At 43.9% G+C, this 25,116-nt stretch overlaps 38 non-coding genes across 38 annotated transcripts; all 38 read left to right on the forward strand.

Moving 5' to 3' along the window:
- The first annotated feature begins 209 nt into the window (after positions 1-209).
- trnav-uac (transfer RNA valine (anticodon UAC)) lies at positions 210-282 on the forward strand. The gene has a single exon. It is a non-coding gene; the product is annotated as a tRNA-Val (tRNA).
- A 240-nt stretch (positions 283-522) lies between these two features.
- Positions 523-595, forward strand: trnav-uac (transfer RNA valine (anticodon UAC)). Its single transcript has one exon. It is a non-coding gene; the product is annotated as a tRNA-Val (tRNA).
- A 631-nt stretch (positions 596-1,226) lies between these two features.
- trnav-uac (transfer RNA valine (anticodon UAC)) lies at positions 1,227-1,299 on the forward strand. Its single transcript has one exon. It is a non-coding gene; the product is annotated as a tRNA-Val (tRNA).
- A 631-nt stretch (positions 1,300-1,930) lies between these two features.
- trnav-uac (transfer RNA valine (anticodon UAC)) lies at positions 1,931-2,003 on the forward strand. The gene has a single exon. It is a non-coding gene; the product is annotated as a tRNA-Val (tRNA).
- A 240-nt stretch (positions 2,004-2,243) lies between these two features.
- trnav-uac (transfer RNA valine (anticodon UAC)) lies at positions 2,244-2,316 on the forward strand. Its single transcript has one exon. It is a non-coding gene; the product is annotated as a tRNA-Val (tRNA).
- A 318-nt stretch (positions 2,317-2,634) lies between these two features.
- Positions 2,635-2,707, forward strand: trnav-uac (transfer RNA valine (anticodon UAC)). The gene has a single exon. It is a non-coding gene; the product is annotated as a tRNA-Val (tRNA).
- Positions 2,708-3,338: 631 nt separating this feature from the next.
- trnav-uac (transfer RNA valine (anticodon UAC)) lies at positions 3,339-3,411 on the forward strand. The gene has a single exon. It is a non-coding gene; the product is annotated as a tRNA-Val (tRNA).
- A 240-nt stretch (positions 3,412-3,651) lies between these two features.
- Positions 3,652-3,724, forward strand: trnav-uac (transfer RNA valine (anticodon UAC)). The gene has a single exon. It is a non-coding gene; the product is annotated as a tRNA-Val (tRNA).
- Positions 3,725-3,964: 240 nt separating this feature from the next.
- On the forward strand, positions 3,965-4,037 carry trnav-uac (transfer RNA valine (anticodon UAC)). Its single transcript has one exon. It is a non-coding gene; the product is annotated as a tRNA-Val (tRNA).
- A 631-nt stretch (positions 4,038-4,668) lies between these two features.
- trnav-uac (transfer RNA valine (anticodon UAC)) lies at positions 4,669-4,741 on the forward strand. The gene has a single exon. It is a non-coding gene; the product is annotated as a tRNA-Val (tRNA).
- A 631-nt stretch (positions 4,742-5,372) lies between these two features.
- On the forward strand, positions 5,373-5,445 carry trnav-uac (transfer RNA valine (anticodon UAC)). Its single transcript has one exon. It is a non-coding gene; the product is annotated as a tRNA-Val (tRNA).
- A 315-nt stretch (positions 5,446-5,760) lies between these two features.
- trnav-uac (transfer RNA valine (anticodon UAC)) lies at positions 5,761-5,833 on the forward strand. The gene has a single exon. It is a non-coding gene; the product is annotated as a tRNA-Val (tRNA).
- Positions 5,834-6,466: 633 nt separating this feature from the next.
- On the forward strand, positions 6,467-6,539 carry trnav-uac (transfer RNA valine (anticodon UAC)). The gene has a single exon. It is a non-coding gene; the product is annotated as a tRNA-Val (tRNA).
- A 240-nt stretch (positions 6,540-6,779) lies between these two features.
- trnav-uac (transfer RNA valine (anticodon UAC)) lies at positions 6,780-6,852 on the forward strand. The gene has a single exon. It is a non-coding gene; the product is annotated as a tRNA-Val (tRNA).
- Positions 6,853-8,109: 1,257 nt separating this feature from the next.
- trnav-uac (transfer RNA valine (anticodon UAC)) lies at positions 8,110-8,182 on the forward strand. Its single transcript has one exon. It is a non-coding gene; the product is annotated as a tRNA-Val (tRNA).
- Positions 8,183-8,813: 631 nt separating this feature from the next.
- Positions 8,814-8,886, forward strand: trnav-uac (transfer RNA valine (anticodon UAC)). Its single transcript has one exon. It is a non-coding gene; the product is annotated as a tRNA-Val (tRNA).
- A 240-nt stretch (positions 8,887-9,126) lies between these two features.
- On the forward strand, positions 9,127-9,199 carry trnav-uac (transfer RNA valine (anticodon UAC)). Its single transcript has one exon. It is a non-coding gene; the product is annotated as a tRNA-Val (tRNA).
- A 631-nt stretch (positions 9,200-9,830) lies between these two features.
- trnav-uac (transfer RNA valine (anticodon UAC)) lies at positions 9,831-9,903 on the forward strand. Its single transcript has one exon. It is a non-coding gene; the product is annotated as a tRNA-Val (tRNA).
- A 315-nt stretch (positions 9,904-10,218) lies between these two features.
- trnav-uac (transfer RNA valine (anticodon UAC)) lies at positions 10,219-10,291 on the forward strand. Its single transcript has one exon. It is a non-coding gene; the product is annotated as a tRNA-Val (tRNA).
- Positions 10,292-10,924: 633 nt separating this feature from the next.
- trnav-uac (transfer RNA valine (anticodon UAC)) lies at positions 10,925-10,997 on the forward strand. Its single transcript has one exon. It is a non-coding gene; the product is annotated as a tRNA-Val (tRNA).
- Positions 10,998-11,237: 240 nt separating this feature from the next.
- On the forward strand, positions 11,238-11,310 carry trnav-uac (transfer RNA valine (anticodon UAC)). Its single transcript has one exon. It is a non-coding gene; the product is annotated as a tRNA-Val (tRNA).
- A 944-nt stretch (positions 11,311-12,254) lies between these two features.
- On the forward strand, positions 12,255-12,327 carry trnav-uac (transfer RNA valine (anticodon UAC)). The gene has a single exon. It is a non-coding gene; the product is annotated as a tRNA-Val (tRNA).
- A 631-nt stretch (positions 12,328-12,958) lies between these two features.
- Positions 12,959-13,031, forward strand: trnav-uac (transfer RNA valine (anticodon UAC)). Its single transcript has one exon. It is a non-coding gene; the product is annotated as a tRNA-Val (tRNA).
- A 631-nt stretch (positions 13,032-13,662) lies between these two features.
- On the forward strand, positions 13,663-13,735 carry trnav-uac (transfer RNA valine (anticodon UAC)). Its single transcript has one exon. It is a non-coding gene; the product is annotated as a tRNA-Val (tRNA).
- Positions 13,736-13,975: 240 nt separating this feature from the next.
- Positions 13,976-14,048, forward strand: trnav-uac (transfer RNA valine (anticodon UAC)). The gene has a single exon. It is a non-coding gene; the product is annotated as a tRNA-Val (tRNA).
- A 631-nt stretch (positions 14,049-14,679) lies between these two features.
- On the forward strand, positions 14,680-14,752 carry trnav-uac (transfer RNA valine (anticodon UAC)). The gene has a single exon. It is a non-coding gene; the product is annotated as a tRNA-Val (tRNA).
- Positions 14,753-15,067: 315 nt separating this feature from the next.
- On the forward strand, positions 15,068-15,140 carry trnav-uac (transfer RNA valine (anticodon UAC)). Its single transcript has one exon. It is a non-coding gene; the product is annotated as a tRNA-Val (tRNA).
- Positions 15,141-15,773: 633 nt separating this feature from the next.
- On the forward strand, positions 15,774-15,846 carry trnav-uac (transfer RNA valine (anticodon UAC)). Its single transcript has one exon. It is a non-coding gene; the product is annotated as a tRNA-Val (tRNA).
- A 240-nt stretch (positions 15,847-16,086) lies between these two features.
- Positions 16,087-16,159, forward strand: trnav-uac (transfer RNA valine (anticodon UAC)). The gene has a single exon. It is a non-coding gene; the product is annotated as a tRNA-Val (tRNA).
- A 240-nt stretch (positions 16,160-16,399) lies between these two features.
- Positions 16,400-16,472, forward strand: trnav-uac (transfer RNA valine (anticodon UAC)). The gene has a single exon. It is a non-coding gene; the product is annotated as a tRNA-Val (tRNA).
- A 944-nt stretch (positions 16,473-17,416) lies between these two features.
- Positions 17,417-17,489, forward strand: trnav-uac (transfer RNA valine (anticodon UAC)). Its single transcript has one exon. It is a non-coding gene; the product is annotated as a tRNA-Val (tRNA).
- A 240-nt stretch (positions 17,490-17,729) lies between these two features.
- trnav-uac (transfer RNA valine (anticodon UAC)) lies at positions 17,730-17,802 on the forward strand. The gene has a single exon. It is a non-coding gene; the product is annotated as a tRNA-Val (tRNA).
- A 240-nt stretch (positions 17,803-18,042) lies between these two features.
- Positions 18,043-18,115, forward strand: trnav-uac (transfer RNA valine (anticodon UAC)). The gene has a single exon. It is a non-coding gene; the product is annotated as a tRNA-Val (tRNA).
- A 631-nt stretch (positions 18,116-18,746) lies between these two features.
- On the forward strand, positions 18,747-18,819 carry trnav-uac (transfer RNA valine (anticodon UAC)). The gene has a single exon. It is a non-coding gene; the product is annotated as a tRNA-Val (tRNA).
- A 240-nt stretch (positions 18,820-19,059) lies between these two features.
- trnav-uac (transfer RNA valine (anticodon UAC)) lies at positions 19,060-19,132 on the forward strand. Its single transcript has one exon. It is a non-coding gene; the product is annotated as a tRNA-Val (tRNA).
- Positions 19,133-19,372: 240 nt separating this feature from the next.
- Positions 19,373-19,445, forward strand: trnav-uac (transfer RNA valine (anticodon UAC)). Its single transcript has one exon. It is a non-coding gene; the product is annotated as a tRNA-Val (tRNA).
- A 1,976-nt stretch (positions 19,446-21,421) lies between these two features.
- Positions 21,422-21,494, forward strand: trnav-uac (transfer RNA valine (anticodon UAC)). The gene has a single exon. It is a non-coding gene; the product is annotated as a tRNA-Val (tRNA).
- A 2,130-nt stretch (positions 21,495-23,624) lies between these two features.
- On the forward strand, positions 23,625-23,697 carry trnav-uac (transfer RNA valine (anticodon UAC)). Its single transcript has one exon. It is a non-coding gene; the product is annotated as a tRNA-Val (tRNA).
- Positions 23,698-25,116: the final 1,419 nt, after the last annotated feature.

The raw sequence follows: 25,116 nt of genomic DNA on the forward strand, positions 1-25,116 counted from the left end.
AGTAGCAGTCCTGAAGCTCACCTTGTTTTTATACCACATGGTTGCTAAGATAACCTACCATAGAACTGATGTAACCAAAACTGAGTGAAGAGTTGACTTAGCTACTGTCTTGTATGAGGAAGCCCTCAAGGGTTGGACGGCCAACAGTTTAATGAATTACTTCTTGAGTTCTATGGCTTACTTCTTGAGCTCCCATTTAAGCTTCCAGAGGTTCTGTAGTGTAGTGGTCATCACGTCTGCTTTACACGCAGAAGGTCCTGGGCTCAACCCCCAGCAGAACCAAATCCATGGTCATGCAAAGCATAAGTTCTGCAGTAGCAGTCCTGAAGTGCGCTTTGCTTTTATACCACACGGTTGCTAAGATAACCTACCATAGAACCGATGTAATCAAAACAGAGTGCAGAGTTGACTTAGCTACTGTCTTGTATGAGGAAGCCCTCAAGGGTTGGAGGGCCAACAGTTTTATGAATGACTTCTTGAGTTTTATGGCTTACTTCTTGAGCTCCCATTTAAGCTTCCAGAGGTTCTGTAGTGTAGTGGTCATCACGTCTGCTTTACACGCAGAAGGTCCTGGGCTCAACCCCCAGCAGAACCAAATCCATGGTCATGCAAAGCATAAGTTCTGAAGTAGCAGTCCTGAAGCTCACCTTGTTTTTATACCACATGGTTGCTAAGATAACCTACCATAGAACTGATGTAACCAAAACTGAGTGAAGAGTTGACTTAGCTACTGTCTTCTATGAGGAAGCCCTCAAGGGTTGGAGGGCCAACCGTTTTATGAATGACTTCTTGAGTTTTATGGCTGACTTTCTGAGCTCCTATTTAAGCTTCCAGAGGTTTTGGAGTGTGGTTGTCATCATGTCTGCTTTACATGCAGAAGGTCCTGGGATCAAACCCCAGCTGAACCAAATTCTTGGTCATGCAGTGGTGGTCTTCATGTCTGCTTTACACGCAGAAGGTCCTGGGATCAAACCCCAGCAGAACCAAATCCTTGGCCATGCAAAGCATAAGTTCTGAAGTAGCAGTCCTGAAGCTCACCTTGTTTTTATACCACATGGTTGCTAAGATAACCTACCATAGAACTGATGTAACCAAAACTGAGTGAAGAGTTGACTTAGCTACTGTCTTGTATGAGGAAGCCCTCAAGGGTTGGACGGCCAACAGTTTAATGAATTACTTCTTGAGTTCTATGGCTTACTTCTTGAGCTCCCATTTAAGCTTCCAGAGGTTCTGTAGTGTAGTGGTCATCACGTCTGCTTTACACGCAGAAGGTCCTGGGCTCAACCCCCAGCAGAACCAAATCCATGGTCATGCAAAGCATAAGTTCTGCAGTAGCAGTCCTGAAGTGCGCTTTGCTTTTATACCACACGGTTGCTAAGATAACCTACCATAGAACCGATGTAATCAAAACAGAGTGCAGAGTTGACTTAGCTACTGTCTTGTATGAGGAAGCCCTCAAGGGTTGGACGGCCAACAGTTTTATGAATGACTTCTTGAGTTTTATGGCTTACTTTCTGAGCTCCCATTTAAGCTTCCAGAGGTTTTGGAGTGTGGTTGTCATCATGTCTGCTTTACATGCAGAAGGTCCTGGGATCAAACCCTAGCTGAACCAAATTCTTGGTCATGCAGTGGTGGTCTTCATGTCTGCTTTACACGCAGAAGGTCCTGGGATCAAACCCCAGCAGAACCAAATCCTTGGCCATGCACAGCATAAGTTCTGAAGTAGCAGTCCTGAAGCTCACCTTGTTTTTATACCACATGGTTGCTAAGATAACCTACCATAGAACTGATGTAACCAAAACTGAGTGAAGAGTTGACTTAGCTTCTGTCTTGTATGAGGAAGCCCTCAAGGGTTGGACGGCCAACAGTTTAATGAATTACTTCTTGAGTTTTATGGCTTACTTCTTGAGCTCCCATTTAAGCTTCCAGAGGTTCTGTAGTGTAGTGGTCATCACGTCTGCTTTACACGCAGAAGGTCCTGGGATCAACCCCCAGCAGAACCAAATCCATGGTCATGCAAAGCATAAGTTCATCAGTAGCAGTCCTGAAGCGCACTTTCCTTTTATACCACATGGTTGCTAAGATAACCTACCATAGAACCGATGTAATCAAAACAGAGTGAAGAGTTGACTTAGCTACTGTCTTGTATGAGGAAGCCCTCAAGGGTTGGAGGGCCAACCGTTTTATGAATGACTTCTTGAGTTTTCTGGTTTACTTCCTGAGCTCAAATTTAGGCTTCCAGAGGTTCTGTAGTGTAGTGGTCATCACGTCTGCTTTACACGCAGAAGGTCCTGGGATCAACCCCCAGCAGAACCAAATCCATGGTCATGCAGTGGTGGTCATCATGTCTGCTTTACACGCAGAAGGTCCTGGGATCAACCCCCAGCAGAACCAAATCCATGGTCATGCAAAGCATAAGTTCTGCAGTAGCAGTTCTGGAGCTCACCTTGCTTTTATACCACATGGTTGCTAAGATAACCTACCATAGAACTGATGTAACCAAAACTGAGTGAAGAGTTGACTTAGCTACTGTCTTGTATGAGGAAGCCCTCAAGGGTTGGAGGGCCAACAGTTTCATGAATGACTTCTTGAGTTTTATGGTTTACTTCCAGAGCTCAAATTTAAGCTTCCAGAGGTTCTGTAGTGTAGTGGTCATCACGTCTGCTTTACACGCGGAAGGTCCTGGGATCAACCCCCAGCAGAACCAAATCCATGGTCATGCAAAGCATAAGTTCTTCAGTAGCAGTCCTGAAGCGCACTTTGCTTTTATACCACATGGTTGCTAAGATAACCTACCATAGAACCGATGTAATCAAAACAGAGTGAAGAGTTGACTTAGCTACTGTCTTGTATGAGGAAGCCCTCAAGGGTTGGAGGGCCAACAGTTTTATGAATGACTTCTTGAGTTTTATGGCTTACTTTCTGAGCTCCCATTTAAGCTTCCAGAGGTTTTGGAGTGTGGTTGTCATCATGTCTGCTTTACATGCAGAAGGTCCTGGGATCAAACCCCAGCTGAACCAAACACTTGGTCATGCAGTGGTGGTCTTCATGTCTGCTTTACACGCAGAAGGTCCTGGGATCAAACCCCAGCAGAACCAAATCCTTGGCCATGCAAAGCATAAGTTCTGAAATAGCAGTCCTGAAGCTCACCTTGTTTTTATACCACATGGTTGCTAAGATAACCTACCATAGAACTGATGTAACCAAAACTGAGTGAAGAGTTGACTTAGCTACTGTCTTGTATGAGGAAGCCCTCAAGGGTTGGAGGGCCAACAGTGTTATGAATGACTTCTTGAGTTTTATGGCTTACTTCTTGAGCTCCCATTTAAGCTTCCAGAGGTTCTGTAGTGTAGTGGTCATCACGTCTGCTTTACACGCTGAAGGTCCTGGGCTCAACCCCCAGCAGAACCAAATCCATGGTCATGCAAAGCATAAGTTCTGCAGTAGCAGTCCTGAAGTGCGCTTTGCTTTTATACCACATGGTTGCTAAGATAACCTACCATAAAACCGATGTAATCAAAACAGAGTGAAGAGTTGACTTAGCTACTGTCTTGTATGAGGAAGCCCTCAAGGGTTGGACGGCCAACAGTTTAATGAATTACTTCTTGAGTTTTATGGCTTACTTCTTGAGCTCCCATTTAAGCTTCCAGAGGTTCTGTAGTGTAGTGGTCATCACGTCTGCTTTACACGCAGAAGGTCCTGGGCTCAACCCCCAGCAGAACCAAATCCATGGTCATGCAAAGCATAAGTTCTGCAGTAGCAGTCCTGAAGTGCGCTTTGCTTTTATACCACACGGTTGCTAAGATAACCTACCATAGAACCGATGTAATCAAAACAGAGTGCAGAGTTGACTTAGCTACTGTCTTGTATGAGGAAGCCCTCAAGGGTTGGAGGGCCAACAGTGTTATGAATGACTTCTTGAGTTTTCTGGTTTACTTCCTGAGCTCAAATTTAGGCTTCCAGAGGTTCTGTAGTGTAGTGGTCATCACGTCTGCTTTACACGCAGAAGGTCCTGGGATCAACCCCCAGCAGAACCAAATCCATGGTCATGCAGTGGTGGTCATCATGTCTGCTTTACACGCAGAAGGTCCTGGGATCAACCCCCAGCAGAACCAAATCCATGGTCATGCAAAGCATAAGTTCTGCAGTAGCAGTTCTGGAGCTCACCTTGCTTTTATACCACATGGTTGCTAAGATAACTTACCATAGAACCGATATAATCAAAACTGAGTGAAGATTTGACTTAGCTATTGTCTTGTATGAGGAAGCCCTCAAGGGTTGGACGGCCAACAGTTTAATGAATTACTTCTTGAGTTTTATGGCTTACTTCTTGAGCTCCCATTTAAGCTTCCAGACGTTCTGTAGAGTAGTGGTCATCACGTCTGCTTTACACGCAGAAGGTCCTGGGCTCAACCCCCAGCAGAACCAAATCCATGGTCATGCAAAGCATAAGTTCTGCAGTAGCAGTCCTGAAGTGCGCTTTGCTTTTATACCACACGGTTGCTAAGATAACCTACCATAGAACCGATGTAATCAAAACAGAGTGAAGAGTTGACTTAGCTACTGTCTTGTATGAGGAAGCCCTCAAGGGTTGGAGGGCCAACAGTGTTATGAATGACTTCTTGAGTTTTCTGGTTTACTTCCTGAGCTCAAATTTAGGCTTCCAGAGGTTCTGTAGTGTAGTGGTCATCACGTCTGCTTTACACGCAGAAGGTCCTGGGATCAACCCCCAGCAGAACCAAATCCATGGTCATGCAGTGGTGGTCATCATGTCTGCTTTACACGCAGAAGGTCCTGGGATCAACCCCCAGCAGAACCAAATCCATGGTCATGCAAAGCATAAGTTCTGCAGTAGCAGTTCTGGAGCTCACCTTGCTTTTATACCACATGGTTGCTAAGATAACCTACCATAGAACCGATGTAATCAAAACTGAGTGAAGATTTGACTTAGCTATTGTCTTGTATGAGGAAGCCCTCAAGGGTTGGACGGCCAACAGTTTAATGAATTACTTCTTGAGTTTTATTGCTTACTTCTTGAGCTCCCATTTAAGCTTCCAGACGTTCTGTAGAGTAGTGGTCATCACGTCTGCTTTACACGCAGAAGGTCCTGGGCTCAACCCCCAGCAGAACCAAATCCATGGTCATGCAAAGCATAAGTTCTGCAGTAGCAGTCCTGAAGTGCGCTTTGCTTTTATACCACACGGTTGCTAAGATAACCTACCATAGAACCGATGTAATCAAAACAGAGTGAAGAGTTGACTTAGCTACTGTCTTGTATGAGGAAGCCCTCAAGGGTTGGAGGGCCAACAGTGTTATGAATGACTTCTTGAGTTTTATGGTTTACTTCCTGAGCTCAAATTTAGGCTTCCAGAGGTTCTGTAGTGTAGTGGTCATCACGTCTGCTTTACACGCAGAAGGTCCTGAGATCAACCCCCAGCAGAACCAAATCCATGGTCATGCAGTGGTGGTCATCATGTCTGCTTTACATGCAGAAGGTCCTGGGATCGAACCCCAGCAGAACCAAATACTTGGCCATGCAAAGCATAAGTTCTGCATTAGCAGTCCTGAAGCTCACATTTTTATACCACATGGTTGCTAAGATAACCTACCATAGAACCCATGTAATCAAAACAGAGTGTAGAGTTGACTTAGCTACTGTCTTGTATGAGGAAGCCCTCAAGGGTTGGAGGGCCAACAGTTTTATGGATGACTTCTTGAGTTTTATGGTTTACTTCCAGAGCTCAAATTAAAGCTTCCAGAGGTTCTGTAGTGTAGTGGTCATCACGTCTGCTTTACACGCAGAAGGTCCTGGGATCAACCCCCAGCAGAACCAAATCCATGGTCATGCAAAGCATAAATTCTTCAGTAGCAGTCCTGAAGCGCACTTTGCTTTTATACCACACGGTTGCTAAGATAACCTACCATAGAACCGATGTAATCAAAACAGAGTGAAGAGTTGACTTAGCTACTGTCTTGTATGAGGAAGCCCTCAAGGGTTGGAGGGCTAACAGTTTTATGAATGACTTCTTGAGTTTTATGGCTTACTTTCTGAGCTCCCATTTAAGCTTCCAGAGGTTTTGGAGTGTGGTTGTCATCATGTCTGCTTTACATGCAGAAGGTCCTGGGATCAAACCCCAGCTTAACCAAATTCTTGGTCATGCAGTGGTGGTCTTCATGTCTGCTTTACACGCAGAAGGTCCTGGGATCAAACCCCAGCAGAACCAAATCCTTGGCCATGCAAAGCATAAGTTCTGAAATAGCAGTCCTGAAGCGTCACCTTGTTTTTATACCACATGGTTGCTAGGATAACCTACCATAGAACTGATGTAACCAAAACTGAGTGAAGAGTTGACTTAGCTACTGTCTTGTATGAGGAAGCCCTCAAGGGTTGGAGGGCCAACAGTGTTATGAATGACTTCTTGAGTTTTATGGCTTACCTCTTTTAGCTCCCATTCAAGCTTCCAGAGGTTCTGTAGTGTAGTGGTCATCACGTCTGCTTTACACGCAGAAGGTCCTGGGATCAACCCCCAGCAGAACCAAATCCATGGTCATGCAAAGCATAAGTTCTGCAGTAGCAGTCCTGAAGCTCACCTTGCTTTTATACCACATGGTTGCTAAGATAACCTACCATAGAACCGATGTAATCAAAACTGAGTGAAGATTTGACTTAGCTACTGTCTTGTATGAGGAAGCCCTCAAGGGTTGGACGGCCAACAGTTTAATGAATTACTTCTTGAGTTTTATGGCTTACTTCTTGAGCTCCCATTTAAGCTTCCAGAGGTTCTGTAGTGTAGTGGTCATCACGTCTGCTTTACACGCAGAAGGTCCTGGGATCAACCCCCAGCAGAACCAAATCCATGGTCATGCAAAGCATATGTTCTTCAGTAGCAGTCCTGAAGTGCGCTTTGCTTTTATACCAAACGGTTGCTAAGATAACCTACCATAGAACCGATGTAATCAAAACAGAGTGAAGAGTTGACTTAGCTACTGTCTTGTATGAGGAAGCCCTCAAGGGTTGGAGGGCCAACAGTTTTATGAATGACTTCTTGAATTTTATGGCTTACTTTCTGAGCTCCCATTTAAGCTTCCAGAGGTTTTGGAGTGTGGTTGTCATCATGTCTGCTTTACATGCAGAAGGTCCTGGGATCAACCCCCAGCAGAACCAAATCCATGGTCATGCAAAGCATATGTTCTTCAGTAGCAGTCCTGAAGTGCGCTTTGCTTTTATACCAAACGGTTGCTAAGATAACCTACCATAGAACCGATGTAATCAAAACAGAGTGAAGAGTTGACTTAGCTACTGTCTTGTATGAGGAAGCCCTCAAGGGTTGGAGGGCCAACAGTTTTATGAATGACTTCTTGAATTTTATGGCTTACTTTCTGAGCTCCCATTTAAGCTTCCAGAGGTTTTGGAGTGTGGTTGTCATCATGTCTGCTTTACATGCAGAAGGTCCTGGGATCAACCCCCAGCAGAACCAAATCCATGGTCATGCAAAGCATATGTTCTTCAGTAGCAGTCCTGAAGTGCGCTTTGCTTTTATACCAAACGGTTGCTAAGATAACCTACCATAGAACCGATGTAATCAAAACAGAGTGAAGAGTTGACTTAGCTACTGTCTTGTATGGGGAAGCCCTCAAGGGTTGGAGGGCCAACAGTTTTATGAATGACTTCTTGAGTTTTATGGCTTACTTTCTGAGCTCCCATTTAAGCTTCCAGAGGTTTTGGAGTGTGGTTGTCATCATGTCTGCTTTACATGCAGAAGGTCCTGGGATCAAACCCCAATTGAACCAAATTCTTGGTCATGCAGTGGTGGTCTTCATGTCTGCTTTACACGCAGAAGGTCCTGGGATCAAACCCCAGCAGAACCAAATCCTTGGCCATGCAAAGCGTAAGTTCTGAAGTAGCAGTCCTGAAGCTCACCTTGTTTTTATACCACATGGTTGCTAAGATAACCTACCATAAAACCGATGTAATCAAAACAGAGTGAAGAGTTGACTTAGCTACTGTCTTGTATGAGGAAGCCCTCAAGGGTTGGACGGCCAACAGTTTAATGAATTACTTCTTGAGTTTTATGGCTTACTTCTTGAGCTCCCATTTAAGCTTCCAGAGGTTCTGTAGTGTAGTGGTCATCACGTCTGCTTTACACGCAGAAGGTCCTGGGCTCAACCCCCAGCAGAACCAAATCCATGGTCATGCAAAGCATAAGTTCTGCAGTAGCAGTCCTGAAGTGCGCTTTGCTTTTATACCACATGGTTGCTAAGATAACCTACCATAGAACCGATGTAATCAAAACAGAGTGCAGAGTTGACTTAGCTACTGTCTTGTATGAGGAAGCCGTCAAGGGTTGGAGGGCCAACCGTTTTATGAATGACTTCTTGAGTTTTATGGCTTACTTTCTGAGCTCCTATTTAAGCTTCCAGAGGTTTTGGAGTGTGGTTGTCATATTGTCTGCTTTACATGCAGAAGGTCCTGAGATCAAACCCCAGCTGAACCAAATTCTTGGTCATGCAGTGGTGGTCTTCATGTCTGCTTTACACGCAGAAGGTCCTGGGATCAAACCCCAGCAGAACCAAATCCTTGGCCATGCAAAGCATAAGTTCTGAAGTAGCAGTCCTGAAGCTCACCTTGTTTTTATACCACATGGTTGCTAAGATAACCTACCATAAAACCGATGTAATCAAAACAGAGTGAAGAGTTGACTTAGCTACTGTCTTGTATGAGGAAGCCCTCAAGGGTTGGACGGCCAACAGTTTAATGAATTACTTCTTGAGTTTTATGGCTTACTTCTTGAGCTCCCATTTAAGCTTCCAGAGGTTCTGTAGTGTAGTGGTCATCACGTCTGCTTTACACGCAGAAGGTCCTGGGCTCAACCCCCAGCAGAACCAAATCCATGGTCATGCAAAGCATAAGTTCTGCAGTAGCAGTCCTGAAGTGCGCTTTGCTTTTATACCACATGGTTGCTAAGATAACCTACCATAGAACCGATGTAATCAAAACAGAGTGCAGAGTTGACTTAGCTACTGTCTTGTATGAGGAAGCCGTCAAGGGTTGGAGGGCCAACAGTGTTATGAATGACTTCTTGAGTTTTCTGCTTTAATTCCTGAGCTCAAATTTAGGCTTCCAGAGGTTCTGTAGTGTAGTGGTCATCACGTCTGCTTTACACGCAGAAGGTCCTGGGATCAACCCCCAGCAGAACCAAATCCATGGTCATGCAGTGGTGGTCATCATGTCTGCTTTACACTCAGAAGGTCCTGGGATCAACCCCCAGCAGAACCAAATCCATGGTCATGCAAAGCATAAGTTCTGCAGTAGCAGTTCTGGAGCTCACCTTGCTTTTATACCACATGGTTGCTAAGATAACCTACCATAGAACCGATGTAATCAAAACTGAGTTAAGATTTGACTTAGCTATTGTCTTGTATGAGGAAGCCCTCAAGGGTTGGACGGCCAACAGTTTAATGAATTACTTCTTGAGTTTTATTGCTTACTTCTTGAGCTCCCATTTAAGCTTCCAGACGTTCTGTAGAGTAGTGGTCATCACGTCTGCTTTACACGCAGAAGGTCCTGGGCTCAACCCCCAGCAGAACCAAATCCATGGTCATGCAAAGCATAAGTTCTGCAGTAGCAGTCCTGAAGTGCGCTTTGCTTTTATACCACACGGTTGCTAAGATAACCTACCATAGAACCGATGTAATCAAAACAGAGTGAAGAGTTGACTTAGCTACTGTCTTGTATGAGGAAGCCCTCAAGGGTTGGAGGGCCAACAGTGTTATGAATGACTTCTTGAGTTTTATGGTTTACTTCCTGAGCTCAAATTTAGGCTTCCAGAGGTTCTGTAGTGTAGTGGTCATCACGTCTGCTTTACACGCAGAAGGTCCTGGGATCAACCCCCAGCAGAACCAAATCCATGGTCATGCAGTGGTGGTCATCATGTCTGCTTTACATGCAGAAGGTCCTGGGATCGAACCCCAGCAGAAACAAATACTTGGCCATGCAAAGCATAAGTTCTGCATTAGCAGTCCTGAAGCTCACATTTTTATACCACATGGTTGCTAAGATAACCTACCATAGAACCCATGTAATCAAAACAGAGTGTAGAGTTGACTTAGCTACTGTCTTGTATGAGGAAGCCCTCAAGGGTTGGAGGGCCAACAGTTTTATGGATGACTTCTTGAGTTTTATGGTTTACTTCCAGAGCTCAAATTAAAGCTTCCAGAGGTTCTGTAGTGTAGTGGTCATCACGTCTGCTTTACACGCAGAAGGTCCTGGGATCAACCCCCAGCAGAACCAAATCCATGGTCATGCAAAGCATAAATTCTTCAGTAGCAGTCCTGAAGCGCACTTTGCTTTTATACCACACGGTTGCTAAGATAACCTACCATAGAACCGATGTAATCAAAACAGAGTGAAGAGTTGACTTAGCTACTGTCTTGTATGAGGAAGCCCTCAAGGGTTGGAGGGCCAACAGTTTTATGAATGACTTCTTGAGTTTTATGGCTTACTTTCTGAGCTCCCATTTAAGCTTCCAGAGGTTTTGGAGTGTGGTTGTCATCATGTCTGCTTTACATGCAGAAGGTCCTGGGATCAAACCCCAGCTTAACCAAATTCTTGGTCATGCAGTGGTGGTCTTCATGTCTGCTTTACACGCAGAAGGTCCTGGGATCAAACCCCAGCAGAACCAAATCCTTGGCCATGCAAAGCATAAGTTCTGAAATAGCAGTCCTGAAGCGTCACCTTGTTTTTATACCACATGGTTGCTAGGATAACCTACCATAGAACTGATGTAACCAAAACTGAGTGAAGAGTTGACTTAGCTACTGTCTTGTATGAGGAAGCCCTCAAGGGTTGGAGGGCCAACAGTGTTATGAATGACTTCTTGAGTTTTATGGCTTACCTCTTTTAGCTCCCATTTAAGCTTCCAGAGGTTCTGTAGTGTAGTGGTCATCACGTCTGCTTTACACGCAGAAGGTCCTGGGATCAACCCCCAGCAGAACCAAATCCATGGTCATGCAAAGCATAAGTTCTGCAGTAGCAGTCCTGAAGCTCACCTTGCTTTTATACCACATGGTTGCTAAGATAACCTACCATAGAACCGATGTAATCAAAACTGAGTGAAGATTTGACTTAGCTACTGTCTTGTATGAGGAAGCCCTCAAGGGTTGGACGGCCAACAGTTTAATGAATTACTTCTTGAGTTTTATGGCTTACTTCTTGAGCTCCCATTTAAGCTTCCAGAGGTTCTGTAGTGTAGTGGTCATCACGTCTGCTTTACACGCAGAAGGTCCTGGGATCAACCCCCAGCAGAACCAAATCCATGGTCATGCAAAGCATATGTTCTTCAGTAGCAGTCCTGAAGTGCGCTTTGCTTTTATACCAAACGGTTGCTAAGATAACCTACCATAGAACCGATGTAATCAAAACAGAGTGAAGAGTTGACTTAGCTACTGTCTTGTATGAGGAAGCCCTCAAGGGTTGGAGGGCCAACAGTTTTATGAATGACTTCTTGAATTTTATGGCTTACTTTCTGAGCTCCCATTTAAGCTTCCAGAGGTTTTGGAGTGTGGTTGTCATCATGTCTGCTTTACATGCAGAAGGTCCTGGGATCAACCCCCAGCAGAACCAAATCCATGGTCATGCAAAGCATATGTTCTTCAGTAGCAGTCCTGAAGTGCGCTTTGCTTTTATACCAAACGGTTGCTAAGATAACCTACCATAGAACCGATGTAATCAAAACAGAGTGAAGAGTTGACTTAGCTACTGTCTTGTATGGGGAAGCCCTCAAGGGTTGGAGGGCCAACAGTTTTATGAATGACTTCTTGAGTTTTATGGCTTACTTTCTGAGCTCCCATTTAAGCTTCCAGAGGTTTTGGAGTGTGGTTGTCATCATGTCTGCTTTACATGCAGAAGGTCCTGGGATCAAACCCCAATTGAACCAAATTCTTGGTCATGCAGTGGTGGTCTTCATGTCTGCTTTACACGCAGAAGGTCCTGGGATCAAACCCCAGCAGAACCAAATCCTTGGCCATGCAAAGCGTAAGTTCTGAAGTAGCAGTCCTGAAGCTCACCTTGTTTTTATACCACATGGTTGCTAAGATAACCTACCATAAAACCGATGTAATCAAAACAGAGTGAAGAGTTGACTTAGCTACTGTCTTGTATGAGGAAGCCCTCAAGGGTTGGACGGCCAACAGTTTAATGAATTACTTCTTGAGTTTTATGGCTTACTTCTTGAGCTCCCATTTAAGCTTCCAGAGGTTCTGTAGTGTAGTGGTCATCACGTCTGCTTTACACGCAGAAGGTCCTGGGCTCAACCCCCAGCAGAACCAAATCCATGGTCATGCAAAGCATAAGTTCTGCAGTAGCAGTCCTGAAGTGCGCTTTGCTTTTATACCACATGGTTGCTAAGATAACCTACCATAGAACCGATGTAATCAAAACAGAGTGCAGAGTTGACTTAGCTACTGTCTTGTATGAGGAAGCCGTCAAGGGTTGGAGGGCCAACCGTTTTATGAATGACTTCTTGAGTTTTATGGCTTACTTTCTGAGCTCCTATTTAAGCTTCCAGAGGTTTTGGAGTGTGGTTGTCATATTGTCTGCTTTACATGCAGAAGGTCCTGAGATCAAACCCCAGCTGAACCAAATTCTTGGTCATGCAGTGGTGGTCTTCATGTCTGCTTTACACGCAGAAGGTCCTGGGATCAAACCCCAGCAGAACCAAATCCTTGGCCATGCAAAGCGTAAGTTCTGAAGTAGCAGTCCTGAAGCTCACCTTGTTTTTATACCACATGGTTGCTAAGATAACCTACCATAAAACCGATGTAATCAAAACAGAGTGAAGAGTTGACTTAGCTACTGTCTTGTATGAGGAAGCCCTCAAGGGTTGGACGGCCAACAGTTTAATGAATTACTTCTTGAGTTTTATGGCTTACTTCTTGAGCTCCCATTTAAGCTTCCAGAGGTTCTGTAGTGTAGTGGTCATCACGTCTGCTTTACACGCAGAAGGTCCTGGGCTCAACCCCCAGCAGAACCAAATCCATGGTCATGCAAAGCATAAGTTCTGCAGTAGCAGTCCTGAAGTGCGCTTTGCTTTTATACCACATGGTTGCTAAGATAACCTACCATAGAACCGATGTAATCAAAACAGAGTGCAGAGTTGACTTAGCTACTGTCTTGTATGAGGAAGCCGTCAAGGGTTGGAGGGCCAACCGTTTTATGAATGACTTCTTGAGTTTTATGGCTTACTTTCTGAGCTCCTATTTAAGCTTCCAGAGGTTTTGGAGTGTGGTTGTCATATTGTCTGCTTTACATGCAGAAGGTCCTGAGATCAAACCCCAGCTGAACCAAATTCTTGGTCATGCAGTGGTGGTCTTCATGTCTGCTTTACACGCAGAAGGTCCTGGGATCAAACCCCAGCAGAACCAAATCCTTGGCCATGCAAAGCATAAGTTCTGAAGTAGCAGTCCTGAAGCTCACCTTGTTTTTATACCACATGGTTGCTAAGATAACCTACCATAAAACCGATGTAATCAAAACAGAGTGAAGAGTTGACTTAGCTACTGTCTTGTATGAGGAAGCCCTCAAGGGTTGGACGGCCAACAGTTTAATGAATTACTTCTTGAGTTTTATGGCTTACTTCTTGAGCTCCCATTTAAGCTTCCAGAGGTTCTGTAGTGTAGTGGTCATCACGTCTGCTTTACACGCAGAAGGTCCTGGGCTCAACCCCCAGCAGAACCAAATCCATGGTCATGCAAAGCATAAGTTCTGCAGTAGCAGTCCTGAAGTGCGCTTTGCTTTTATACCACATGGTTGCTAAGATAACCTACCATAGAACCGATGTAATCAAAACAGAGTGCAGAGTTGACTTAGCTACTGTCTTGTATGAGGAAGCCGTCAAGGGTTGGAGGGCCAACAGTGTTATGAATGACTTCTTGAGTTTTCTGCTTTAATTCCTGAGCTCAAATTTAGGCTTCCAGAGGTTCTGTAGTGTAGTGGTCATCACGTCTGCTTTACACGCAGAAGGTCCTGGGATCAACCCCCAGCAGAACCAAATCCATGGTCATGCAGTGGTGGTCATCATGTCTGCTTTACACGCAGAAGGTCCTGGGATCAACCCCCAGCAGAACCAAATCCATGGTCATGCAAAGCATAAGTTCTGCAGTAGCAGTTCTGGAGCTCACCTTGCTTTTATACCACATGGTTGCTAAGATAACCTACCATAGAACCGATGTAATCAAAACTGAGTGAAGATTTGACTTAGCTATTGTCTTGTATGAGGAAGCCCTCAAGGGTTGGACGGCCAACAGTTTAATGAATTACTTCTTGAGTTTTATTGCTTACTTCTTGAGCTCCCATTTAAGCTTCCAGACGTTCTGTAGAGTAGTGGTCATCACGTCTGCTTTACACGCAGAAGGTCCTGGGCTCAACCCCCAGCAGAACCAAATCCATGGTCATGCAAAGCATAAGTTCTGCAGTAGCAGTCCTGAAGTGCGCTTTGCTTTTATACCACACGGTTGCTAAGATAACCTACCATAGAACCGATGTAATCAAAACAGAGTGAAGAGTTGACTTAGCTACTGTCTTGTATGAGGAAGCCCTCAAGGGTTGGAGGGCCAACAGTGTTATGAATGACTTCTTGAGTTTTATGGTTTACTTCCTGAGCTCAAATTTAGGCTTCCAGAGGTTCTGTAGTGTAGTGGTCATCACGTCTGCTTTACACGCAGAAGGTCCTGGGATCAACCCCCAGCAGAACCAAATCCATGGTCATGCAGTGGTGGTCATCATGTCTGCTTTACATGCAGAAGGTCCTGGGATCGAACCCCAGCAGAAACAAATACTTGGCCATGCAAAGCATAAGTTCTGCATTAGCAGTCCTGAAGCTCACATTTTTATACCACATGGTTGCTAAGATAACCTACCATAGAACCCATGTAATCAAAACAGAGTGTAGAGTTGACTTAGCTACTGTCTTGTATGAGGAAGCCCTCAAGGGTTGGAGGGCCAACAGTTTTATGGATGACTTCTTGAGTTTTATGGTTTACTTCCAGAGCTCAAATTAAAGCTTCCAGAGGTTCTGTAGTGTAGTGGTCATCACGTCTGCTTTACACGCAGAAGGTCCTGGGATCAACCCCCAGCAGAACCAAATCCATGGTCATGCAAAGCATAAATTCTTCAGTAGCAGTCCTGAAGCGCACTTTGCTTTTATACCACACGGTTGCTAAGATAACCTACCATAGAACCGATGTAATCAAAACAGAGTGAAGAGTTGACTTAGCTACTGTCTTGTATGAGGAAGCCCTCAAGGGTTGGAGGGCCAACAGTTTTATGAATGACTTCTTGAGTTTTATGGCTTACTTTCTGAGCTCCCATTTAAGCTTCCAGAGGTTTTGGAGTGTGGTTGTCATCATGTCTGCTTTACATGCAGAAGGTCCTGGGATCAAACCCCAGCTTAACCAAATTCTTGGTCATGCAGTGGTGGTCTTCATGTCTGCTTTACACGCAGAAGGTCCTGGGATCAAACCCCAGCAGAACCAAATCCTTGGCCATGCAAAGCATAAGTTCTGAAATAGCAGTCCTGAAGCGTCACCTTGTTTTTATACCACATGGTTGCTAGGATAACCTACCATAGAACTGATGTAACCAAAACTGAGTGAAGAGTTGACTTAGCTACTGTCTTGTATGAGGAAGCCCTCAAGGGTTGGAGGGCCAACAGTGTTATGAATGACTTCTTGAGTTTTATGGCTTACCTCTTTTAGCTCCCATTTAAGCTTCCAGAGGTTCTGTAGTGTAGTGGTCATCACGTCTGCTTTACACGCAGAAGGTCCTGGGCTCGACCCCCAGCAGAACCAAATCCATGGTCATGCAAAGCATAAGTTCTGCAGTAGCAGTTCTGAAGTGCGTTTTGCTTTTATACCACATGGTTGATAAGATAACCTACCATAGAACCGATGTAATCAAAACAGAGTGAAGAGTTGACTTAGCTACTGTCTTGTATGAGGAAGCCCTCAAGGGTTGGAGGGCCAACAGTTTTATGAATGACTTCTTGAGTTTTATGGATTACTTCCAGAGCTCCCATTTAAGCTTCCAGAGGTTCTGTAGTGTAGTGGTCATCACGTCTGCTTTACACGCAGAAGGTCCTGGGATCAACCCCCAGCAGAACCAAATCCATGGTCATGCAAAGCATAAGTTCTGCAGTAGCAGTCCTGAAGCTCACCTTGCTTTTATACCACATGGTTGATAAGATAACCTACCATAGAACCGATGTAATCAAAACAGAGTGAAGAGTTGACTTAGCTACTGTCTTGTATGAGGAAGCCCTCAAGGGTTGGAGGGCCAACAGTTTTATGAATGACTTCTTGAGTTTTATGGATTACTTCCAGAGCTCCCATTTAAGCTTCCAGAGGTTCTGTAGTGTAGTGGTCATCACGTCTGCTTTACACGCAGAAGGTCCTGGGATCAACCCCCAGCAGAACCAAATCCATGGTCATGCAAAGCATATGTTCTTCAGTAGCAGTCCTGAAGTGCGCTTTGCTTTTATACCAAACGGTTGCTAAGATAACCTACCATAGAACCGATGTAATCAAAACAGAGTGAAGAGTTGACTTAGCTACTGTCTTGTATGAGGAAGCCCTCAAGGGTTGGAGGGCCAACAGTTTTATGAATGACTTCTTGAATTTTATGGCTTACTTTCTGAGCTCCCATTTAAGCTTCCAGAGGTTTTGGAGTGTGGTTGTCATCATGTCTGCTTTACATGCAGAAGGTCCTGGGATCAACCCCCAGCAGAACCAAATCCATGGTCATGCAAAGCATATGTTCTTCAGTAGCAGTCCTGAAGTGCGCTTTGCTTTTATACCAAACGGTTGCTAAGATAACCTACCATAGAACCGATGTAATCAAAACAGAGTGAAGAGTTGACTTAGCTACTGTCTTGTATGGGGAAGCCCTCAAGGGTTGGAGGGCCAACAGTTTTATGAATGACTTCTTGAGTTTTATGGCTTACTTTCTGAGCTCCCATTTAAGCTTCCAGAGGTTTTGGAGTGTGGTTGTCATCATGTCTGCTTTACATGCAGAAGGTCCTGGGATCAAACCCCAATTGAACCAAATTCTTGGTCATGCAGTGGTGGTCTTCATGTCTGCTTTACACGCAGAAGGTCCTGGGATCAAACCCCAGCAGAACCAAATCCTTGGCCATGCAAAGCATAAGTTCTGAAGTAGCAGTCCTGAAGCTCACCTTGTTTTTATACCACATGGTTGCTAAGATAACCTACCATAGAACTGATGTAACCAAAACTGAGTGAAGAGTTGACTTAGCTACTGTCTTGTATGAGGAAGCCCTCAAGGGTTGGAGGGCCAACAGTGTTATGAATGACTTCTTGAGTTTTATGGCTTACTTCTTGAGCTCCCATTTAAGCTTCCAGAGGTTCTGTAGTGTAGTGGTCATCACGTCTGCTTTACACGCAGAAGGTCCTGGGCTCGACCCCCAGCAGAACCAAATCCATGGTCATGCAAAGCATAAGTTCTGCAGTAGCAGTTCTGAAGTGCGTTTTGCTTTTATACCACATGGTTGATAAGATAACCTACCATAGAACCGATGTAATCAAAACAGAGTGAAGAGTTGACTTAGCTACTGTCTTGTATGAGGAAGCCCTCAAGGGTTGGAGGGCCAACAGTTTTATGAATGACTTCTTGAGTTTTATGGATTACTTCCAGAGCTCCCATTTAAGCTTCCAGAGGTTCTGTAGTGTAGTGGTCATCACGTCTGCTTTACACGCAGAAGGTCCTGGGATCAACCCCCAGCAGAACCAAATCCTTGGTCATGCAAAGCACAAGTTCTGCATTAGCAGTCCTGAAGTTCACCCTGTTTTTATACCACATGGTTGCTAAGATAACCTACCATAGAACCGATGTAATCAAAACAGAGTGAAGAGTTGACTTAGCTACTGTCTTGTATGAGGAAGCCCTCAAGGGTTGGAGGGCCAACAGTTTTATGAATGACTTCTTGAGTTTTATGGTTTACTTCCTGAGCTCAAATTTAGGATTTCAGAGGTTCTGTAGTGTAGTGGTCATCACGTCTGCTTTACACGCAGAAGGTCCTGGGATCAACCCCCAGCAGAACCAAATCCTTGGGCATGCAAAGCACAAGTTCTTCAGTAGCAGTCCTGAAGTGCACTTTGCTTTTATACCACATGGTTGCTAAGATAACCTACCATAGACCCGATGTAATCAAAACAGAGTGTAGAGTTGACTTAGCTAATGTCTTGTATGAGGAAGCCCTCAAGGGTTGAAGGTCCAACAGTTTTATGAATGACTTCTTGAGTTTTATGGCTTACTTCTTGAGTTCCTATTTAAGCTTCCAGAGGTTTTGGAGTGTGGTTGTCATCATGTCTGCTTTACACGCAGAAGGTCCTGGGATCAACCCCCAGCAGAACCAAATCCTTGGTCATGCAGTGGTGGTCATCATGTCTGCTTTACACACAGAAGGTCCTGAGGTCAACCCCCAGCAGAACCAAATCCTTTGTCATGCAAAGCACAAGTTCTGCATTAGCATTCCTGAAGCTCACCTTGTTTTTATACCACATGGTTGCTAAGATAACCTACCATAGAACTGATGTAACCAAAACTGAGTGAAGAGTTGACTTAGCTACTGTCTTGTATGAGGAAGCCCTCAAGGGTTGGAGGGCCAACAGTGTTATGAATGACTTCTTGAGTTTTATGGCTTACTTCTTGAGCTCCCATTTAAGCTTCCAGAGGTTCTGTAGTGTAGTGGTCATCACGTCTGCTTTACACGCAGAAGGTCCTGGGCTCGACCCCCAGCAGAACCAAATCCATGGTCATGCAAAGCATAAGTTCTGCAGTAGCAGTTCTGAAGTGCGTTTTGCTTTTATACCACATGGTTGATAAGATAACCTACCATAGAACCGATGTAATCAAAACAGAGTGAAGAGTTGACTTAGCTACTGTCTTGTATGAGGAAGCCCTCAAGGGTTGGAGGGCCAACAGTTTTATGAATGACTTCTTGAGTTTTATGGATTACTTCCAGAGCTCCCATTTAAGCTTCCAGAGGTTCTGTAGTGTAGTGGTCATCACGTCTGCTTTACACGCAGAAGGTCCTGGGATCAACCCCCAGCAGAACCAAATCCTTGGTCATGCAAAGCACAAGTTCTGCATTAGCAGTCCTGAAGTTCACCCTGTTTTTATACCACATGGTTGCTAAGATAACCTACCATAGAACCGATGTAATCAAAACAGAGTGAAGAGTTGACTTAGCTACTGTCTTGTATGAGGAAGCCCTCAAGGGTTGGAGGGCCAACAGTTTTATGAATGACTTCTTGAGTTTTATGGTTTACTTCCTGAGCTCAAATTTAGGATTCCAGAGGTTCTGTAGTGTAGTGGTCATCACGTCTGCTTTACACGCAGAAGGTCCTGGGATCAACCCCCAGCAGAACCAAATCCTTGGGCATGCAAAGCACAAGTTCTTCAGTAGCAGTCCTGAAGTGCACTTTGCTTTTATACCACATGGTTGCTAAGATAACCTACCATAGACCCGATGTAATCAAAACAGAGTGTAGAGTTGACTTAGCTAATGTCTTGTATGAGGAAGCCCTCAAGGGTTGAAGGTCCAACAGTTTTATGAATGACTTCTTGAGTTTTATGGCTTACTTCTTGAGTTCCTATTTAAGCTTCCAGAGGTTTTGGAGTGTGGTTGTCATCATGTCTGCTTTACACGCAGAAGGTCCTGGGATCAACCCCCAGCAGAACCAAATCCTTGGTCATGCAGTGGTGGTCATCATGTCTGCTTTACACACAGAAGGTCCTGAGGTCAACCCCCAGCAGAACCAAATCCTTTGTCATGCAAAGCACAAGTTCTGCATTAGCATTCCTGAAGCTCACCTTGTTTTTATACCACATGGTTGCTAAGATAATAGGGGTGTAACAATATATCGTACCACGAAATTTCGCGATACAAAAACGTCACAATACGTGTCGTGGAGGTGAAAAAGTGTATCGCGATATTGGGTTATTAATATTAATCTATTGTGTTGATGAGTAACGCGCATCCGACCACGCGTGCCGACCAAAATCTTACTCTGCTCAGAAGAAACTAGTACCGTTTTGCGGTCCCGTTCACGGGACTCTTGCAGGGTTTTGAGCTCTGAACTTTTAAGTCTGGTGTAGAGTTAAGCCTTACCTTATTAAATTAAACCTTTTTCAGGTCGTGAGTAGGATAAACACGGGGACAACTTCTGCTGAGTTCGAGTGTACTTTAATGTCCGCTCAACAGTGTAGGATTTTATAACATCAACAACAGCACCTAGTGCTCTATCACTCCGCCCAATCTAAAACATACTAAGCACTACAGATAAACTGACTAGTGTCATTATAGTCCCTGATTTACATCAAAATATAAAGAATATATTTATAAAATAATGAACCCTGAATTACCAAAATAACCTTCTTAACAAAAATAAATCTCCTCTAACACTTATAAGGTGAGCAAGAATCAATCTTTTTTATGATGTAAAATTGTATGTATTTATTTACTTTTTACTTATTTATTTAATTTTAGTTGTTAAATTTCTGGAAAAGAAAAAAGTCAAATCATACATGAGAGAAACTATTCAGTTTGTGGCAAAATATTTGTACTTGTATGAAACTGAAGATGCATAATGCAAACCTGACATTTACTTTTAGTTCAGTTTGTGAAAAATGGTTGGCCTGGCTTTCTCTTTAAAACTTAAACAGTTATAAAACATTACAAACTGTAACAATAGGGCAAATGCACAGCATTGTTTGGTATTTTATGTCTTTCAAATAAAAGACCATTTTTTCCAGTCATATGTTCCTCATGCAAGGTTGTTAAAAAAATACTGCTATAATATCGTATCGTTATCGTGACCTCAATATCGTGTATCGTACCGTATCGTGAGATTAGTGTATCGTTACACCCCTATAAGATAACCTACCATAGAACTGATGTAACCAAAACAGAATCAAGAGTTGACTTAGCTCCTGTCTTGTATGAGGAAGCCCTCAACGGTTGGAGGGCCAACAGTTTTATGAATGACTTCTTGAGTTTCATGGCTTACTTCTTGAGCTCCCATTTAAGCTTCCAGAGGTTTTGGAGTGTGGTTGTCATCATGTCTGCTTTACACGCAGAAGGTCCTGGGATCAAACCCCAGCAGAACCAAATCCTTGGCCATGCAAAGCATAAGTTCTGCATTAGCAGTCCTGAAGCTCACATTTTTATACCACATGGTTGCTAAGATAACCTACCATAGAACCCATGTAATCAAAACAGAGTGTAGAGTTGACTTAGCTACTGTCTTGTATGAGGACGCCCTCAAGGGTTGAAGGGCCAACAGTTTTATGAATGACTTCTTGAGTTTATGGCTTACTTTCTGAGCTCTCATTTTAGCTTCCAGAGGTTCTGTAGTGTAGTGGTCATCATGTCTGCTTTACACGCAGAAGGTCCTGGGATCAACCCCCAGCAGAATCAAATCCTTGGTCATGCAAAGCACAAGTTCTGCATTAGCAGTCCTGAAGCTCACCTTGTTTTTATACCACATGGTTGCTAAGATAACCTACCATAGAACTGATGTAACCAAAACTGAGTGAAGAGTTGACTTAGCTACTGTCTTGTATGAGGAAGCCCTCAAGAGTTGGAGGGCCAACAGTTTTATGAATGACTTCTTGAGTTTTATGGCTTACTTCTTGAGTTCCTATTTAAGCTTCCAGAGGTTTTGGAGTGTGGTTGTCATCATGTCTGCTTTACACGCAGAAAGTCCTGGGATCAACCCCCAGCAGAACCAAATCTTTGGTCATGCAGTGGTGGTCTTCATGTCTGCTTTACACGCAGAAGGTCCTGGGATCAACCCCCAGCAGAACCAAATCCTTGGTCATGCAAAGCACAAGTTCTGCATTAGCAGTCCTGAAGCTCACCTTGTGTTTATACCACGTGGTTGCTAAGATAACCAACCATATAACTGATGTAACCAAAACAGAGTGAAGAGTTGACTTAGCTACTGTCTTGTATGAGGAAGCCCTCAAGGGTTGGAGGGCCAACAGTTTTATGAATAACTTCTTGAGTTTCTGGCTTACTTCTTGAGTTCCTATTTAAGCTTCCAGAGGTTTTGGAGTTTGGTTGTCATCATGTCTGCTTTACACGCAGAAGGTCCTCGGATTAACCCCCAGCAGAACCAAATCCTTGGTCATGCAGTGGTGGTCTTCATGTCTGCTGCTTCCACCTGCCTGCTGTGTGCTGTTGACGTCCCTGACTCCCCCAGTCTGGCCTTCGGCAGGAGGGTCCCCTCTTATGAGCCAGGTCCTGCTCAAGGTTTCTTCCCTCCTAAAGGGGAGTTCTTCCTTGCCGCTGTTTGGCTTAAGGCTTTTCTCCCACTATGGGAGTTTTTACCTGCCATTGTTTATATAATAATTGCTCGGGGGTTTATGTTTATGTTTATGTTCATGTTCTGGATCTCTGGAAAGCGTCTAGAGACAACATCTGTTGTATTAGACGCTATATCAAATCAAATCAAATCAGATTTATTTATATAGCACATTTCATATGACAAGCATAAACTCAATGTGCTAACACACATAAAAACACATAGAAAGTACAATAAAACACATAAAACACAAAAACATAAAACATGATAAAAGAGATGATGGAAATTAAAAGATATTAAAATTAAAATTATAGTACTGATTCCAACAAACTAGCTAAAAGCTTGTGAAAAAAGATATGTTTTTAATTTACTTTTAAAAGAGGCCAGTGATGAAGCAGAGCGTAGTTCATGTGGTACAGAGTTCCAGAGTGTGGGACCGTAATGACTGAATGAACCATATGCTGATTGAGAATTTATCCTGGGTATGATTAGGAGATCTTTGTTCAGAGATCTAAGGGATCTTTTCGGTACATATAAACTGAGCATGTCAGAGACATAAGAGGGGGCCAGACCATTAAAACATTTATAAACTATAAGAAGAATTTTAAAATCAATTCTTTGTTTTATTGGGAGCCAGTGGAGTTTTGATAAAATAGGAGTGATATGGTCAGATTTCTTGGTTCTGGTCAGTACTCTAGCGGCCGCATTCTGGATGAGCTGTAGCTTATTGAGTGACTGCTTTGGCAGTGCCAAAGTATCTGATTAGTATTCTCTGCTGGCCAATACTCAAAATCAAATGATTCGGACTTCAAATGTATCCGGAAATGATCTGGATAGGTGACATTTTTTGTAACACATCATGATTTAAATTTTGTTGTTCCTCTGGGAGTTAACTCTACCTTGTAGGTTGAGAAAACTTCCCTTCCTTCACAGCAAGATTTTACTTGACTGTCATGTGCTTAATGTGTGCAAAAAAAATAAAGTAAACTAAAATAAAGAAAGAAATAAAGGTTTCTCAGAATTCTGAGCTGATGTATTGGATGGATATTGACTGATTGAGTGATTGACTGAATATTGATTCTGATCCCTAGCCAATCACTTGCTGCATCTGTAATTCAACATTTAGTAATTAATTGCCATTATTCATTGACCTTTGACCAATTGGACTTCTCCGTCACCAAGTTAAGCTGCGGATGAAGGATAGTTTTATGTTCAGGGACAGAAGTGAGGAGGCCACCAGAGGTTCTGTATCGTAGTGGTCCTCATGTCTGCTTTACATGCAGAAGGTCCTGGGTTCAAGTCCCAGCAGAATCACTATTTTAGAAGCAGATTCCCTCTCACTTGATCCAATTCAGGTGCGGTAAAGGTGAAATGTATTCACACTCAAGAAGGTTGTCCTGCATCAGACTTTCACATGAACACGAAAACTCCTTGAAATTCCACCTGTAATGTTTATCACCACGTTTCACTCCATGAACATTTCTTTCACTGAAACACAACCTGCTGACAACACGAACTGAACCGAGAGATCTCAAAATGCAACCCATCAAATCCTGATCTAAAGAAATGGAGAACTGATGAGAAACAAAGCCATCGATATTGACCAGGCTGATCAAGGGTTACAAAGCCAACTCCAATCCAACGATAAGAACGAGACAAAAATGTGTCCATGGTGGCGTTCCAAGACCAAAACTAACGGCTAAAAGCAACACAAAGGCCCATCTCAGATTTCCCAGCAAACACCTTGGTGATCTGGCACTTCTGCGACATTCTGTTACCCAACAAGATTAAAGTGGAACTTTTTTGGGAGGTCATCATCATACCAACATTAAAAACGGTGGTGGTAGTTTCAATTCAATATATTTGTATAGCGTCTAATACAACAAAAGTTGTCTCTAGGCGCTTTCCAGAGACCCAGAACATGACTCCTGAGCAATTATTACATAAACAATGGCAGGTAAAAACTCCCCTAGTGGAAGAAAAACCTTAAGCCAAACAGTGGCAAGGAAAAACTCCCCTTTAGGAGGGAAGAAACCTTCAACAGGACCAGGCTCATAAGGGGGGACCTTCCTGCCGAAGGCCAGACTGGGGGGTCGGGGACGTCAGCAGCACACAGCAGGCAGGTGGAAGCAGCAGCGGGATGACCAGAGGTGGGGGGGTGGGGGGGCGTCAGCAGCACACAACAGTCATGTGGAAGCAGCAGCGGGATGACGAGAGCGGGGATGGGCCAGCACGCAGCTCCTGAAGCTCTGGCCTGCAAACATGCACAGAAGAGAAAAAAGGGAGCCAGCACAAGAAACTACAGGAACGATGGACAAAAATTGGCTATGAGATACTTATAATAAATAAAAATGGAAAAGGAGAAGAGAGGAAGGGAAGAGGAGAAGAGAAGAAGGGTGAGAGGCACCGCCCAGTGGATCATGTCGGTGCCCCCCTGCAGCATAGGCCTATAGCAGCATATCTACCACCAAGCTATGTTTGAGACTAACTATTATAGTCTTGTTCTATAGCCGCAACTATGACTACTGACTCTAACACACTAGAGTTTACACTAACTAGAGATTTATTAACAACAACTAGAGGTTTACTAAACACTAACTATAGGCTTTACTAAACAGAAAGGTTTTAAGTTTTGTTTTAAAGGTGGAGGTGGTGTCAGCCTCCTTAACACAGATTGGAAGTTGGTTCCATAGTAATGGTGCCTGATAGCAGAACGCCCGCCCTCCCCCCGTA

This window comes from Cololabis saira, chromosome 2, assembly GCF_033807715.1.
Source record: "Cololabis saira isolate AMF1-May2022 chromosome 2, fColSai1.1, whole genome shotgun sequence".
Taxonomy (NCBI): domain Eukaryota; kingdom Metazoa; phylum Chordata; class Actinopteri; order Beloniformes; family Belonidae; genus Cololabis; species Cololabis saira.